Here is an 18,979-nt window from a genome sequence, read left to right as displayed (position 1 = left end):
CCCTAAAAATTGTACCTATCGATGAGACATCCTTATTATACGACTGGAACGAGCAGTTTTACGTGGAGTTCAAGCTCTTTAAAAATTAAACCTAGCAATGAGCATATGTTCCACCAGAGTTTAAGCTCATTAAAAAATGAACCCACCTCCGGTAAATAACCATTGTGAATGATTATCATTAGCATTTCAACCTTGGTCGTGTTCTTACAATCACCTCCACTCTGTTTTAGCCGATCATTCGCCTCCATTTGATTGTTTACCCCTTTTGAGGAACAACTACGACGAGTGATCCTATTAGCCACCTGCTTTACACTGCCGTGATTGAAAAGTTCCAAACCTTACCTGGAACCAACTGCTATTTGAAAACATCACCCGTTCCTCAAAAACCGAGTCTCCTTTAAGCTCTTTTAATCTGACTCGTAAAATATGAAAAGATTGTCGAGCAATTGGCCTCTCCAGCTCGTTAAAGTGATTGGAAGTGTTATCCCTCCTCTAGATTTTAATCTTTTTGGACCTGAGGGATTATTACACAAAAAGAGCGAGCATTTTTCTTGTTCGTCTTGTTAAAACTATCGAAAAGTCATCCCTTTCGCATTGTTTTATACTTTTTCGGACTTAAGGGATTATATTACGAAAAAGGAATATTGGAGTTTTCTTTCCATCTCTTTTCAGACTCTCTAAAATCGAAAAGGACCAAGTTATCCTTGTCATTAAACTCATTAAAACAATAGCGACAAACTTGTCCATTCAGACAAGAACGAGTTTCACTGTTGCTAGGCTCGTTAAAACATAGCGACGGGTTTGCCCGAAGGGAAAATTATAGAACAAGCATATGTTATCCTCCTCAAGCTTGAAAAAAATAAAGAGGTACTGGTCAGAAATGACTGGGGAAAATTGGGAAGAAAACTTGAAGAAACTTTATTGGTAGCAGGTCGCTCTTGAACATGACACTTTCACTCCATCACCATGATTGAGTCGGGTTGGGTTATTCCATTCACCAGTCATATCACCATTGGTCCACCGTACCATCCACTTTTGGGGTTAACGCTACCAATCCATTTCAGTGTCGCCAATATGTTCAAGAGAAGTCGCTCAGAGAATTCACCTACCCAGCTTGTGTCTCATCCGCTACAATACCTTCACGCTTCATTCTTTCATGACTGCCACCTTGAACCTCGTATCATCAGATCGTTTTCACCTCTACAAAATCATTTACTCCATTCCGTGTCGTAGATGTGGGATCCATTAATTCCTTCCTACGACGGGTTGCTTTTTGTCGACATCAGCTCATTATCCAAGAAGCCGACCTAGGGACAACCCTTCCAATACTTTGAAGCTTGCATGCCTCAATGGCAAGTTTCTCACTTCCGACAACGGGTTTACATTAATGGCCTTTGACCGAAAGATTTTTCGTGGTGTTCGACATCGACTCATGTATTCGCACCACGTGAATTGTACTGCAATACCTTAAGGGTCATCATCGTTATCGATGATTCCTCTCGCGCCTGTTAACAACTTACATCATTGGCTGGTAATCAGGCTATGTCCTTCCATGTTCAACATCAGAACATCTTTTTCACATGGATCCAATTGTACCTTCGGGCGAAGATTGAATGAGTTTTGAAGACCCCGAATCTAGTTTCATCCATCTGGGCTGCGATATAATCAAGAAAATAAAGACATCAAATGTAGATCATTGCTGCACAGATAATCATCCAAACTAAGGGATGATGGCTCTACCAGAATCATTAGTCTACACACAGACGGTTGTCTGTCCTATGTACATGAAAATGAATTTATCAAGCTGAGCATGGGAATGTCTGCCTTAGCTAGATCATGAAAATATTATGAAGATAATGTATTGTATTGTATCTTATTACAGGTCACCTTCCAGTGCGAAAAACCTCGGATCCTCATTATAAAGCATTTCACCCGACATCAAAAGATTTACGACCTCATGCTTTAGGGGGCAATTGTTATAGACATATTTGGGCACTGCAACCCCAATCACATCTATCCATAAACCAAGGGCTTCTAAGTCCCTAAAAGTGTTGTTTCATACCATAAAGGAGCAAGGTCAACTGATTACACCATCTCCCAGAAGTTTTCCATGAGAAACCACTCAGAACTGGTCAAAGCAGGACCATACAGACTGCCCAGTGCAAAGGTTGCGATGCATCTCACCTGCCACATGCAAAAAGTGTGATGCATACTAAAAAGCCCTTCTATAGGGTGAGATGAGCGAGAGAAGACATATGGCACAAGCAGTTTGCTAAGTGGAGACCCTAAGAATCTTCTAGAAGCTGCTCATTTGACACTTGCCTCCCTGAATTCGCCCAAGGATGAGTAAGAGATCATGAAATCTCCAAGTGGAACCAAGAACTATTAGAGAGATGACACTAATCAAAATACCAGAAGCTGACTCACCCCCCTCCAAATATCTATAAATGGATCCCTCATCCCAGAGATCCAGAGGTTGGAATTTGGTAATTTGCAAAGAGGTGTTGTTGGTTTCCCTTTGAAGACATTGTTGGGTGATCTTGCTTTGTGTGAGGTGAAGAGGGCTTTCAAGCTGGGAGAATGGCATTGGGTTAGACCAAGTGGTTGTAATCCTCTCTTCTACTATTGTCACTAATAAAGCTATTTGAGTTTTCCTCCATATTCTTGTGTATCTCTGAATATTGTGTTGATATATGCATTTGTATGGTCAATATATATCTAATCCTATATTGTTTACAGTGAAAGATATCTATGCTTTGATGGTATTATGCTGTTGTGGATCTACAAGTGCTCTTTGAAGTCGGACAAGGAAGCAGTGGCGAGATTCTATCAAAGTGGAAAGGAAACAAGCAAGGAGCCAAGCGGAAGACTGAGGTTGGTACTCTCTACTTCTTTCTTATCTCTCTCTTGTAAAGGAAAAAACATGTGACTTTAATCTGTTTGTTTCTAAGATAGTTACCCATCTTAGTGGGACTAGCAGCTCTGAATAGATACTAGATTTCCCGATAACACCTATCTCCTAGCATAACCTTCAAAATTTCTACAAATCCATCAATATACCTTAGGTGAGACCTCACTTGCTTGTGGGTGTTGAAAATATCAGTGTCTAAGAGAGATTTTTTGGCATATTTTTGAACGGTAGTTCACTTCCCTCGAACGCAAACATGTACCTCATGCACTAAATCAAGAATCAAATAACTTGATATGTTACATTTAATCGAATATACAATTTATTCCTCAACAAATAATAAATAAAATCCTTTAAATTTGTGTTATTGTACTATTTTAACTTTTGCAATTTTATGTGTCCTTAATGATAGACAAAATGTCTACTAAAAATGGAAAAACATTTTAAAAACTTTAGTTTCACAAAACTTCAATAACCTAATAATTATGAAAATATTCACATTAAAAAAATATATAAGTAATAATAATAATAATACACCAAAATTTTAAACCAAATCAAAATTATATTTATTATTTTTCACATTTATTCTACAAAAATATAAAATATACCATTTATATATTTTAAAAAAGAAAATTCAAAAAACATACCACCTATATAATATATACATTGATTAATTATTATTATAATAAAATATTCAAAAGTAGACAACCAAGGATCAAAAGCAAACTTGTTGGATTATTGTGCAGCTGATCAAATTCAATCGATATAAAGGTAGTACTTTATATTTTCCCATTTTTATTAAAAGATACTTGTACAAATAAATAAAATGAACAAAAAATCTTATTGCACATGTAATTTTTTTTTTTAAGTTCTTCAATTGATTTCTATTGATAGCAAAAGATATTATATTGGTAATTCTTTTTACCAACAATTGACTTGGAGGATCATGACTGCCTCCTAAGGTAAACATAGACACAGCAACAACTACTGGTAGCAAAAATTACAAGATGGGACTTACCTACTAGATTGCACAAAGGCTAGGAACTACAATAAAGTCTACAATGATCCACTAATCTCCTTGATTTTTTCACTGAGCCAAACAAAATGTCGGAATCGAAATAACATCAATCAGAAACCACCTACATTACTGAAAAAATAATATTATATTGTTTATGAAAAAATAGTACCTTCCAACAATAAAGACTAGAACATATTGCATGGTGGAATTATTAGTCCAAAATAATAACTTGCGAGTGAGGAGAAGAGTTTTCATGGGCAATGTTTAGAGGTGGAGCATTGATGACTACGACATCGTCCTAATGATCATTTGAATAAGTCTTTGAATTCGATATGACAAAGTATTCCACTTGATTCAGTCTAACCATGATATCATCCAAATTATACCTGATATCCCTCAGAATTCTCTTAATCTCCACCTGACCTGCAAAGAGCTTGTAGTTGTCAACTTGCTTGTTACAAATTACCATGGTCAGTAGTGTTTCCAACTGACGATGTAAGGTGATTGAGTGAACAAATTGCAATATTCTCCTCCAAAACTTCCCTGTATCGGGGAACCATTTGAGGTTGTTTCCATCAATCGTTGAATATGAGTGATATTTACGATCCCTGAACTCCCTGGCTTCCAAATGTAGAATTTCTTTTTTAACCTTGAAAGGAGCTGAGTCAAAAAAGTTTTCCACCAATTCCCACCCGAATAGGCGTCGATGATTGGAAGAGGATGCATCAAGGGAACCAACCTTGTGGTTGGGAAGTCACTGGCAAGGAGCCATATCTTCATAAGACCTGCAAATAAACCAGAAGACGACAACACTAGAAAACTAAATGACCAAGTGATGACTGATGACATTGATGGTAAAAACCCATTATAAGACGAGCCACAGACTCAGTAGAAACCCTAAAGAGAAGTATGTGTGGTGGAAGAGGATTAATTGAAGGCATAAAAAATCCCAAACTAATATATGCCCATACTTTTCGAAACCCAAAATTTTGTGAGAACCAGGAATTTTCATATTTGGAAAAGTTTAAATTAGCAAATATATAGTGAAACCATAACCTTTTCCAGAACCAAATAGAGAAGGTAGCAAGGTACCATACTCCATAGACCAGCGCCGGGAAACTTAATGAAATCCCATCATGCTCAGAGGGCTACGGTGTCGCAAAGGGTAAGACTGCCACTAATTTGAAGGACAGACTGATCCCCAAGTTATGTAAAAGGATCACAAAGAACATTGACACCTAATAAGAAACATAAGACACCCTTGTGGGGAGTTGGTAACAAGACACCAAATGACTACGGGACACGGTATTACCCAACTCTTTGACAAACAATGATTCAATCCTACTATGACCAACAGAGGAAATGAAAATGAAAACCGACTTCCCATGACTGTAGCATAATTTTCTACTATCCAACATAGAGAGAATAATGATTTAACCTTAAGGTTGTTAGCAATGAAGCCACCACCTTTCCACCACCCTCAGGCCAAGGTGGAGCTTATATAATATGTGACAAACATGATGAAATTAGTACGAAGACTAATGTGGGCACCATGATCTCTCCATAACTAGGGCCAAGTGTACAACCATAACCATAGCTCTGCCATCCTGAGACGCTACCATAGGAAAAGCTCATAAATGAGCTTTCCCCAAATGTTAGATAATTCCCCTTCCACAACTAATTTTCCATGGGACAGATGATCCATTTCAGAGCAGACAAAAGGAATTACCTTACCAAAATCATTGATGTAAACAAAACCCCATTTCCCCTGTCTCCTAGCATAACCTTCAAAGGTTCTACAAATCTATCAATATGCCTCAAGTGAGACCTCACCTGCTTGTGGGTGTTGAAAATGTCAGTGTTTGAGAGAGATTTGTTGGCATATTATTGAACCCTAGGTCACTACCCTTGCACGCCAACATGTACCTCATGCACTAAATCAAGAATCAAAGAACTTGATATGTTACATTTAATCGAATATGCAATTTATTCTTCAACAAATAATAAATAACATGCTTTAAATTTGTGTTATTGTACTGTTTTAACTTTTGCAATTTTATGTGTCCTTAATGATAGAAAAAATGTCTACTAAAAATTGAAAAATATTTTAAAAACTTTACTTTCACAAAATTTCAACAACCTAATAATTATGAAAATATTCACATTGAAAAAAATTATAATTAATAATAATAATAATACACTAAAATTTTAAACCAAATCAAAATTATATTTATTATTTTTCACATTTATTATACACAAATATAAGATATAACAATTATATATTTTAAAAAATAAAATTCAAAAAACATAAAAATTATATTTATTATTTTTCACATTTATTATACACAAATATAAGATATAGCAATTATATATTTTTAAAAATAAAATTCAAAAAACATACCATCTATATAATATATAGATTAATTATTATTATAATAAAATATTCAAAAAGAGACAACCAAGGATCAAAAGAAAACTTGTTGGATGATTGTGCAACTCATCAAATTCAATTGATATAAAGGTAGTACTTTATACTTTTCCATTTTTATTAAAAGATACTCGTCTAAATAAATAAAATAAACAAGAAAGCTTATTGCACATGTTATTTTAAAGTTCTTCAATTGATTACTATTGATAGCAAATCATATTACATTGGGAATTCTGTATACCAACAATTAACCTGGAGGATCATGATTGCCTCTTAAGATAAACATAGACACAACAAGAACTATTGGTAGCAAAAATTACAAAATGGGACTACCCTAGTAGATTTCAGAAAGGCTAGGAACTACAACAAAGTCTAATGTGATCCACTAATTTCCTTGAGTTTTTCATCGAGCCAAACAAAATGCCAAAATTGAAATAACATCAATCAGAAACCACCAACATTACTGACAAAACAATATTATATTGTTTACGAAAAAATGAGTACCTTCCAATAGTAAATACTAGAACATATTGCATGGTGGACTTATTAGTCCAAAATAATGACTTATGAGTGAGGAGAAGAGTTTTCATTGACAATGTTTAGAGGTGGAGCATTGATGACTGTGGTCTCGTCCTAATGATCATTTGAATAAGTCTCTGAATTTGATACCACAAAGTGTTCCACTCGATTCAGTCTGATCACGATATCATCCAAATTATACCTCATATCCCTCAGGATTCTCTTAATCTCCTCCTCACCTGCAAAGAGCTTGTAGTTGTCAACTTGCTTGTTACAAATTACCATGGTGAGTAGTGTTTCCAACTGACTATGTAAGGTGATTGAGTGAAGGAAGTGCAATCTTTTCCTCCGAAACTTCCCTGGATTGGGGAACCATTTGAGGTTGTTTCTGCCAATCATTGAATAAGAGTGATATTTACGATCCCAAAACTCCCTGGCTTCCAAATGTAGAATTTCTTTTCTAACCTCGAGAGGAGCTGAGTCAAAAAAGTTTGCCACCAATTCCCACTCGAATACTGACGTCGATGACTGGAAGAGGATGCGCCAGGGGCACCACCCTTGTGGTTGGGAAGTCACTGACGAGGAGCCATATCTTCATAAGACCTGCAAATAAACCACATGACGACAATACTAGAAAACTAAATGACCAAGTGTTGATTGACGACAAGATGGTAAAACCCCATTATAAGATGAGCCACAGAATCAGTACAAACCCTAAAGAGAAGTATGTGTGGGTGGAAATGGATTAATTGAAGCCCTTGACAATCCCAAACTAATATATGCCCATACTTTCCGAAAACCCAAATTTTGTGAGAACCATAGGTTTCCAAAGTTTGAAAAGTTTGAATAAGAAAATATATAGTGAAACCACAACCTTTTTCAGAACCAAATGGCGAAGGTAACAAGGTACCATACTCCACAGACTAGCACTTGGACACTGAACGAAATCCCGACATGGTAAGAGGGCTAGGGTGTCGCAAATGGTAAGACTGCCACTAATTTGAAGGACGGACCGATCCCCGTGTTATGTAAAAAGAGCACAAAGAACATTGACACCTAATAAGAAACATAAGACACGCTGGGGGGAGGCTGTCACAAGACACCAAATGACTACGGGACACGGTATTACCTAGGTATAAATATGTGGAAATATTTATAATTAGATATATGTTAAATAACATATTATATATATATATATATATATATATATATAATTGAAATATTGATAAATTTAACTTCACCAAATTAAAACAATGTTCTTAGAAGAAATATTAAAGAGATAATTCTTTTTGATAATAATAAAATGTTTTTTTTTTTTTTAATTTATTAGACTTCATACTTTCTATTTGATAACTTTGGATACAAATGCAATATTTATGCAAGTTTTTACATAAAAAATGGATAGCAATAAGATGAAAATAAATTCATCATTGTTTATGTATTCTTTGACATTTTAATAAATGGGAGAAAAAATGTAAATGCGTGGATCTATTAGTGGATGTTACCCACCAAAATTTATGCAAGTCCTTACACCTAAGTAGGCAATTAATTTCTCCACTTTAGATATCAATTTATCAGTCCCTTCCAAGGCATGACTATAAATACACTTACATGTTGACCACTACTAGTTTAACATTAACTATGACAAGTTTTATTGTTTAAATTATAAAAATAAATAGGGAATATAGTTTGTCAAAAACTTTTTGTTCTATAATTCACAAATACCTATTTCAGATTTTTAGTCTGCAATATCTATTTCTTCTAAATCTGTCAAATTCTATTAATTATAATTGAAAATCAAATTTAATGGACCCATCAAATAATTTTAAATTAATTTGGACACAATTATCTTATATGCAATTTTCCTAAAAACATAATTTTTTTAACTTAAATATTAAGAACTAAGTTTCCTACCACCGTGGTTAACTTGTTAAATATTATAATAATGTTACATCATTACGACTTGACTTTTAACTCCAAGTCACGACTTTCTCCCATACTCAGAAAAAACTGTGGTGACCAATAAATAACATATACTGTGGTGACCAATAGATAACATATAATTCGATTTTTGACGATATATCTTAGTGGAAAGTGAAAGATTGGTAGGGAAAAGGGACTGAGAGCACTTCGGAAAAATGGTTTCAGAAGAAATGAGCATTCATCTATAAACAGTAACGCAATCAAGGTTTTATTTCGTTTTTTGGGGAGTTATACCATGTCATATATTTATAAGGAATCAAATAAAGTTGTAGATGAACTTTCCAAGGGAAATTGTATAATACAGATGGTTTCAAATTCTATAGTTCTTTTTCATATTTAAATTCAATTTGTTTACCTTTTTGAAGCATTAAAATTTTCAGACTCTTATGTTTCTATTAGAATTATCTCTTTTATATCTGAAAATGTTATTCTTTGTTAATGGACATATATGAACTATAAAAAAAAATATAATTAATTTCACTTTAATAAATTTTTTCCTTCATTTTTTTTCTTTTTATTAGGGATATTTTTACTTTTATTATTTTTAAAACCTTCGGCCCACTCCTCCTTTGATACCGTAATAAATAGTTGGAATTTTCCGAAGGCTCCCATGGCCTGTGAATAATAGGAATGGAATAAAAGTGGCAAACTTTCTGCCCTGCCAATACAAGACTTATCCTTTTTGGTCTGTCCAGCATTCATCTATAAACAGATGTAAGTTTACCTCCAAAGCATGCAAGTTGCACAAATGTGCAATAAAAAGAAGAATCCAAAGCTTGCAAGTTGCACAAAATGTCAATAAAGATGGAGGAGATCAAAAACAGATTCTCTGACAAGAAAAGAAGGCTGCCAAAGGCTTTAAGAATAGTAACTGTCCATTACCAACCGGGTATCGTATGCCCACTACTCTGTCAGTCATTTCAACCAGAAATAGACATTTGGTACAATTAGGTATTAGTAACTGGTCCTCAAAAATGAGTAAGTCATGGGATTTGAATTTAATCTCGGTAGATTCATTTTTATTAATTAATTTTAATATCAATGAATTTAAGGAAAACATTTTCAAATTAAAAATAGAATGCTTTTCCAAGGTTATTTTCCCCTTATAAAATTTATTAAACTTGCATGAGAGTTAAAACCTCTTCAAATCTACTATCTCAACATTCAAACTTACTCTAATAAATTAAAATATTAAAATGTGAATGGTAGAAATATAATCGAACACACTGAGGAGCCAGTCAGAAAATAGTTAATTGTAAACCGTCATGATGGGGACTTCCCGACTGCGCAGCCCGAGATAGGCCGCCAACGACAGTTCCCGGAAAGAGGCCAAGTCAGTGGAGAGAACCAGAGGGCAGACGTGTTAAAATTTTGGATCACTACCACCGCCGAGCAACTGTTATTTATATGGATAACAAGAGAGAGTAATTAAAGTATTTTATTTTCTTCCGTGGATTGATACCGAGGTATTGCAGGATCCCAGGTAGCAAGATTAAGGTATGAAGCCAAGCAACTGTTGTTATTTATATGGATGACATTGTGAGACAGTAATTTATTTTCGTGCTTTCTTTCTTTTTGCATTCATATCGAAGGCATTGCAGGATCCCGGGAAGGGTACGAAGCCTAACAAAGTTTCTGCTACTGTTTTATAGTGAGAATGCAGAAATTCAAGATTGGAGGCGGCCATATGTTGATGATTGGAATGCTGTTTCTTCTAGCAGCTACCTGTATCACTGGTGTAATGGTGTCCGCTTCTTGTCCTCCTAACTGCGACCCGCCCTGCTGCCCGCATGTGTGTCCGTATGATTGCAGATTCGCCACAGAGGAAGGGGAGGGGATGGGTCAAGTTGTCGATAAGAAGAAGGAAGAAATGGTGGCTCCTAGAGCCCACAGCCCTTGATTCCCCCACATATTTGGTTATAGGTATGGAGCCCAGAGTGGAAGTCTGCTCCGGCTTGGCATCCATGAGTTTCGGTGATAAATTATTTTGTAAAGAAACTTTCCATCTCCTTTTGTTTTGGTTCGACTGCGGTTGTGCCATCTGATCTGATCTCATTTATACCTATCCTATTTTGTGTATGTGAACGACCCATTTATATCGTATTAATGTGCGATGAACTTCAATCTACCTTTAGAGTTTTTCGGAAGAAAAACCGTACCAGAATTTTTTCTATTGGTTAGACACTATAAATTATAGCTGAATAGAGTGTCCACCTGACAGTTAGATAAGAACAAATTCTAACACAGTTTTTCTTCTTAAATATTTCAAGAACAAAGCTTACATTCACTTTTAACTTCAATCTATAATACCTAAAAATAATAAGTTAGTTTTAATTGGGTAGACACTATAAATTATAGCTGAATAGTATGGTCACCTGACAGTTATATAAGAACAAATTCCAACACAGTTTTTCTTCTTAAATATTTCAATAACAAAGCTTACATTCACTTTTAACTTCAATCTATAATACTTAAAAATAATAAGTTAGTTTTAATTGGGTAGACACTATAAATTATAGCTGAATAGTGTGTCCACCTGACAGTTAGATAAGCACAAATTCTAACACAGTTTTTCTTCTTAAATATTACAAGGACAAAGCTTACATTCACTTTTAACAAATAATAAGTTAGTTTTAATTGGGTAGAAACTATAAATTATAGCTGAATAGTGTGTCCACCTGACCGTTAGATAAGAGCAAATTCTAACACAGTTTTTCTTCTTCAATATTTCAAGAACAAAGCTTACATTCACTTTTAACTTCAATCTATAATACTTAAAAATAATAAGTTAAGTTAGTTTTAATTGGGTAGACACTATAAATTATAGCTGAATTGTGTGTCCACCTGACAGTTAGATAAGTACAAATTCTAACGCAGTTTTTCTTCTTAAATATTTCAAGAACAAAGCTTACATTCACTTTTAACTTCAATCTATAATACTTAAAAAATAATAAAAGCTGCGTCCCTGCATCAAGTTAAAACTAGTTACAGTGCTTACAACTCCAGATCAGCCTGATTACACTTGTTTCCTATACTTATGACTGTGATTGCTAGTATGTTTATTACTCAGAGTTTTAAGCTATAGTGATAACCTAATCAAACCCATTACATTACGTGAAACATAGTGCTTGTGTTATCGTTATATGTTATGTTAATAATATGTCTGATATGACATTCAAAAAACAATTAGCACCTTGGAGTATGCGGCCAAAGCCAAAGGTATTGTCAAATTACCTAAATCCCACCCTAAAGAGAAATTAATTTGTTTTTGGTTTACCCCTGATTTCTTAGTTGCAGGCTCGTGGATTTGAGTTTTCAAGACCTATACACAGTTTGCTAGATGGAGAACCAGAACATGACAGGACCATATTTGGACATAGTTAGTCAGGTACCAGGGCATGCATGCTCAGAGACTAAATTGCCATTGCTGGTATTAGACTCTGTTTACCCAAATTTTATGAATTTGAAGCCCTTGTGGCAGACAGCCCAATATGAAGGAACTTTGTTAAAACGTTCTCAGTATTATCAGCTTAGTTCTAATGGGAGTATTCAAAAGGGTAGCCTTGATGCAGCACTGACTAGTGGGATGGAAGCAAGCTATAATTATATCCACATGGCTAACTTATCTGGCCCTTATGCTGAATGTATAACTCCTGTCAAGGGAGATGTATCATCCATGCGCGCTTGTGCTGATAAATTATCACAAATTAGATTTCTTGATACTTCCCAATTACAAGCACCTGATTATTACAAAAATATGTTCATGTGTGACTATAATATGAACAGATGTGGGTTTACTTTTCACCCTGCACTAGTACAGAGCTTTTCGGAGATGTTGCCCGGCAATGGCAAGGTAAATAAAGAGACTAACCCTGAAAACACGGCCATGGAGAAAAACGCAATTTCTGAAGTACTGGCTACAGGAACATCAGGCCTCTGGGATGTTAATTTGCCATGGTACAGGGAAACTATTCCCTCATCTTTTACAACTATGCCAAATATGGGAATGAGTCAATTGTGCATGACAGCCCTGGACAGCTATGGGGGTGAGTTTATTGATTGTCCTGTCGTTGAAAATGAAGGTGCAATTTGTGTGAGCTGTGATGTATTAAGCAAAGGAAACGCTGGAGATTCTCAGACTCAGCTACATGAAAACACTGCTGATTTAGATGCTCTGTTGAGTTCTGATGAAGAGGAGAGCAGCAATGGTCAGGAGAGTAGCACTGGTCACTCACCAGGTGAATATAGTGGAAATAAAGAGGCATGTACAAAAGTTGGGGATGATACTGTTACTGGGATATCAGCCAAGCAAACAGTTAGCAATCAACAGGAACATAAAGAAGAGGAAGCAGACTTTCGAGCTGCTATTATTGAAGAATCAGTTCATGAGCAGAGTATTGTAATCACTACTAGTTAGCTTGTCATAACATAGGTAAATAGAGTGCATTCAATAGTCTTATCACATAGTCTGAAGCCCTATATGACGAGTAAGATAAGCCCCAATAGGGTCCCGAATTGCATATGAATCAATCTGTAACCACTAGTTTATACAGATATCGTAATATCCATAATAGCTTACACAGAGCTTTGTGATTACTAGTTACTCATATTAGAAACGGGCTATAGCTGTATCACTAATAAGAGGTTACTGTAAGCTCCTAATCTATACGTGTGAAATCTCCTGTAATTCAGAGCTTATGGAGGAAATGCTAAAAATAGATGAAAAGTTGCTAACCTTGATTAACGAAATTGAAAATAGCAGATAGCGGAAACAGAAACCAGGAGGTATACAGAAATCAAATTCTTTTCTAGATAAATGAGCACTCCGTTGCTATCAACTCTTTTAGCTGTTCAGCACGATCGGCTCCCCATCCAGCGCCCCAGCTTACAAGCTCCCAAGCTCCCCTGCCAGCTCAAGAAAACCAGCCAGCAATCAGCAAACCCTCGGTTAATCTGTATAGTATTTGATAAAAAGCAGTCAGCATAGTCATTCAGATCAAACAGTACACCAATCTACATCCCCAACCCTCCATCATTAGATAGAACTAAAAAAAATGTTTCAACTCTGTTTGCAAATGTTTATACGATTCCTAGGCCATGCAGCACCAAGTGAAGGCCATATCATGCAAATCTATAATTGAGGAAGTAAAGATTACTCACAAGCAGACATGCAGTTACTAAATAACCATCAGCAGAGACAGCTATATATTAGCATTTAATGAAAGTCGCAACTTGTGTAGGTGCCAGTCATAAGTTGCAACACTGGGCTGTTCCAGGATCGTAATTGAGTTCATTCTCGGATGCATGATGAAATGTTTGTGTTGCCTCTCATTCTCAGAGTTCAGTCCCATTCTGTTTCTTGGTTTCCATACATATATACAGTAAAGTATAAACCATAGACTAAAAGGATAAACTGACTGAAGCAAAAGACAACAGACTGCACAAGAATGAATTTGAAATCCACAGCCAATTTGAAATCCACAGCCAATGCACACTTAAGCAGGAATAGAAGAATGGAAGCTAGCTAGCTGTCAAGCTTGAAGCAAATTTAGTCTAATCTTAACACCGTAAGAGTGTGATGCCTGGTAGTTAATCACATTTGAAAACCTCATTTCTGACATTTGTTTAATATTGCATGAAAGCCAAAATGGAGTAATAGCTACCTTGTAACTTCTCCAAATGCCCATTATTGCATGATCAAACTAATGAAAGGAATGCACGAGACCATGGAAAATTTAAGAAGTACCCCTGTAGTCCATGCTTCAGGTAGGTAGGCATAAATGGTACACCACACAACTGATGACTATATTGGGGCAAAGAATTTGTGTTTACATAAAGCGTAATCGATGCTTAATGCTAGCATATCATCAATTCAAGACACCAGTAACATGAAAACTGCCTTGAAGCTTACATTTGACCTTGAAAATAAGCATCTCTTATGACAGACTATAACATGTGAAGAATACAAGACAAGCACAAATGCTAACAATTAAGACATTAGACCTATCAAGCAGGCTGATACTCTTTTCAGAAAGTTTTCATATATATACAAAACTGTCTCAAACAATTGATAACTGCAACTGCTGCCAAACAAAACTGGAAACTTGTATACGGTAGTTCCCCTGAAAGGAATACTGGCATCAATGATACATTTATCAGTCCTCAGTTTAGATTCTTTAGATTCAACGATCTTAAAATCATCTTTAACTGTGTCATCCTATGTGACATTTTTACTCTCAAGCTTTGTCTACAGTGCCTCTCCTTTGTCAGCTTGATATTCTAGTTTTGTAATCATTGGCATCCTAGCAGAGGCGATAGAAGGATAAAAAATGAGAGTTACACCACCATGGCAGATCCAAATGCATATTTGAAGCATCCGTCGTAGACCTGTAACAGAGAAGGAAGCGGGGAATTAAGACAATGCATAAAATAATGCAAAAATAGGCCTGAGATTCAGAATTTTGACTATCTCTCCACAAATATGTGAGTTGTAACTCAAATATACTCCATAATCATGCCAAGTACTTGTTGTAGATTCATATGCTCTTCATTCAAGATGTTATTGTTTTCTTGGTTTCTTTTTTCTTTGTGTTTCTACTTTTACGATGTCAATAATCAGAAGAGTCATGAGAACAAGTGCTAAGAGAAACAATGCCGCGAGTTGAGTAAGTTGGCTTATGCTAATGGATTCCATGTTATGTGAAGTAGGGAGATGTATGTCAATATCTAGGTGCAGAAGGTGGTTTTGTTTTGTAAGCGAGAAATTAGGCATTGCTTTTGCCAATTTATAAAAGAGTTCAACGTGTTTGCAAGCTGGTTTTAAGTGTGAATGGAACTGGGTTTTTGAGAATATTTTATTGTATAACCAAATAAGGAAAGGTGTGCCAGATCGTGAGAGTTGAATGCGGGATAGATTCCTGGCACGTGCAGAAGTAAGTACATATACGGATTGATTTGGAATGGAGCTGAAATACTTGAAGATCAGATTGGAGGGGATATAATCCAATATGAGGAGCATTTATTGGAGCAGGCCAGTATTTAATGATCGGCATAAAACGGAAAGCTTACGTTAAGTGAGCAATCAGTGCAATTAAGTGATCTATCTGACATGGGAAGCAGATGGCATATGAAATGATGTATGTGACGGCAGAAGTAAATGCGAATTAGGTGATGTATCTGACATCAGGGGCAGATCTCAAATGAAATCTTGGTGGTAGATTGGGTTCAAGCTATTCTAATAAACAATTGGCTAGACAGGACAAGTAACGAGTGTATGAAAGACATGTTCAGACAACAGGTGTAACTAAAGCCCTTTCTTATAAAGCACACTACGTAATACTAGATATATTCTATTTTATTGTGCCTCCATGTATAAGACTCTAATGCAGATGACTAAACTACTTATGCAGGTAGCATGGTTTCTAATATACAGAAGGTCACTTTTGCAGCTACAATCATAGCTGCCCCATGTATTTTTGCAACTGCTCTCTGAGCAGTGGCAAGCTAAGAGACAAATTGATATGTGCTTCACATAAGCGTCAGTAAGAGCACTAACATGTGCTATCACATTGGCTTGTGCTTCACAATCTAATTTTGGCCCTTGTGCCCACAAGAACAGCATTTTAACCAGCCAAATTTGTTGAAGGTAGGATATCTACCTGAGGGTGAACATTACAGAAAGGCTGGGGCTAAATTAGTCACTGCATTAAGTGATTTCAAGCTTGAAATTTGAAATTTGCAGACCTTGATGTAGCTAGAAATCTCTGAAAACAAATGATGTTCCCATCTTCAAGCTGCATGAAAACAAGTTCCAGCAGTTAACCTCTCTATCATGCAACATGCCTAAGAAAATTCAGAAACATAAGCCTAAACGCAATGTTGGGTCATGATTTTCTTGTTTAATTGCTGACACAAAGTGGAAAGGTTAGAGAACAAAGTGCAAGCAAAAAAATCTGCATGAAGATGGTACAACTAGTGTGAGTAATTATTTTAGCAATATAAAAATCGATTTATATCTATTGTGACTAACTCTTTTAGCAATATAAAAATTGATTTATATCTATATATAAAAGCATGAGTACCTGAATGTTGTGGCCATTACAAATTGAGAACCGTGACTGCACAAGTAAATAATGTCAATGTCGAGGAAGAATATACGAGGCTTGCAAAGTCGAATTTCTAAAACAGAGTTGTCCTGCATTTATATTTAAGGCAATGGGTATTCCAAGATTAGTGAGATGATCAAGCAATATTCTGCAAGAACAACAATCTGCCAGAAGATACCCACGAAGTGCAAGAACAACAATCTGCCACGAAATGTAGAAGTCATTACGAGTTGTTTGTTTCTATGAGACATTAGAAACACATGAATTACATTTTGAAAAAATTTAAACAGCAGTTGTAGAGGCCTTCACTCCCCACTTACCCACAAAGTGCAAGAACAACAATCTGGCATAAGATACCCACAAAGTGCAAGAACAACAACCTGCCAGAAGATGGTAGAAGTCATTACGGTCATTCATTTCGTTTCTGTGAGACATTAGAAAAATATGAATTACATTGCAGAAATTCAAACAGCAGTTGTAGAGGGCTTCAATCCCCACTTACCCACAAAGTGCAAAAACAACAATATAGCATAAGATACCCACAAAGTTCAAGAACAACAATCTGGCAGAAGATGGTAGAAGTCATTACTGGTCGTTTTTTTCTGTGAGACATTAGAAAAATATGAATTACATTTGCAGAAATTCAAACAGCAGTTGTAGAGGGCTTCACTCCCTACTTACCCAAAAAGTGCAACAACAACAATCTGCCACAAGATACCCATAAAGTGGAAGAACAGTAATCAACCAAAAGATGGTAGAAGTCATTACAGATCGATCGCTTATGTGAGACATTAGACAAATATCAATTACATTTGCAGATATTCAAACAACAGTTGTAGAGTGTTTCACTCCCAATTACCAGCAGGTTATCCTGTTGATTCTTAGCTTGATGCAGCTACACTACTGGGCTCTATACCTACATATATTGTAGTGGCTTGGCTAATTTCAATTTGACACCAAAAAATCAACTAAAACCAATATTTCAAAATTAGCAGGAGTAAAAACATGAAGGAAATAAGGTTGAACAAAATTATTATTGTCTAGAATACAAGTTCTAATTCAAATTGGATCAGTTTCAGTGAGATGGAGGGTTAAACTTTATAGGAATGGCAGACTTTCTTCTTTTTCCAAAAAGCTATAAGACTCACAGCAATGGTTGGGCCGGAACCCTACAGAAGACAGTGAGTTGGTAATTGATGGAAAGTTGTGTGCATGACAGGCACACAAGTAGCATTCAAAGGCAGTCTTTATGACTTGCACATTGGTTGAGTTGAAGGAAATACTTGATATCCTGAAAATACAAGCAACAGTCGCTTAAAGAACTTATTATACACAACATATAATAATGCAAAAACAAGTTCCAGCAGTTGACCTCTCTATCATGCAACATGCGTAAGAAAATTCAGAAACATAAGCCTAAACGCAATGTCGGGTCATGATTTTCTTGTTTAATTGCTGACACAAAGTGGAAAGGTTAGAAAAGACACAAAATATAATTGATAATAAGCTTTGGCAATTTTCAATTAAAAGACACCAAAGAAAAATCCATAACTTTTCCACCCATGCCTCCTTATATCCTACAATGTAAGTATGTTTAATGCGTGAAATGAAAGCCATCTGCAACCAACAAGAGGAGACATGACCTTCAGAATTGAAGTCACTTTAAAGTGAGATTAACTGAGTGTTTCCTTGTTAATGAAGTTGCTTCTTGATGAGCTTTTGTACAAACCACAGAGGACAAAGTGGCGACATAAAGCTCTTCTAAATATTAGCTTACAAAGAAGTGGCGAAATGGCCACCAAGAGAACAATACTTGATATCCTGAAAATACAAGCAATAGTCGCTTAAAGGCCAAATGGTCACCAAGAGAACAATACTTGATATCCTGAAAATCAAATGGCAACCAAGAGAACAATATTTGATATCCTGAAAATACAAGCAACAGTCGCTTAAAGGCCAAATGGCCACCAAGAGAACAATACTTGATATCCTGAAAATCAAATGGCAACCAAGAGAAC

The 18,979-nt window shown here is 35.8% G+C and overlaps 1 long non-coding RNA gene across 1 annotated transcript; it reads left to right on the top strand.

The window, feature by feature from the left end:
* Positions 1–10,179: 10,179 nt before the first annotated feature.
* LOC149218785 (uncharacterized) lies at positions 10,180–10,984 on the top strand. Its single transcript, XR_016248649.1, has 2 exons — positions 10,180–10,353; positions 10,509–10,984. It is a non-coding gene; the product is annotated as an uncharacterized LOC149218785 (long non-coding RNA).
* The last annotated feature ends 7,995 nt before the right edge of the window (positions 10,985–18,979 follow it).

Source organism: Pinus tabuliformis, chromosome Q, assembly GCF_031772625.1.
Source record: "Pinus tabuliformis cultivar Carrire ecotype Pingquan chromosome Q, CPIR1, whole genome shotgun sequence".
Lineage (NCBI taxonomy): Eukaryota > Viridiplantae > Streptophyta > Pinopsida > Pinales > Pinaceae > Pinus > Pinus tabuliformis.
The sequence above is the reverse complement of the archived record's forward strand: the minus strand, read 5'-3'. Positions and strand labels throughout refer to the sequence as shown.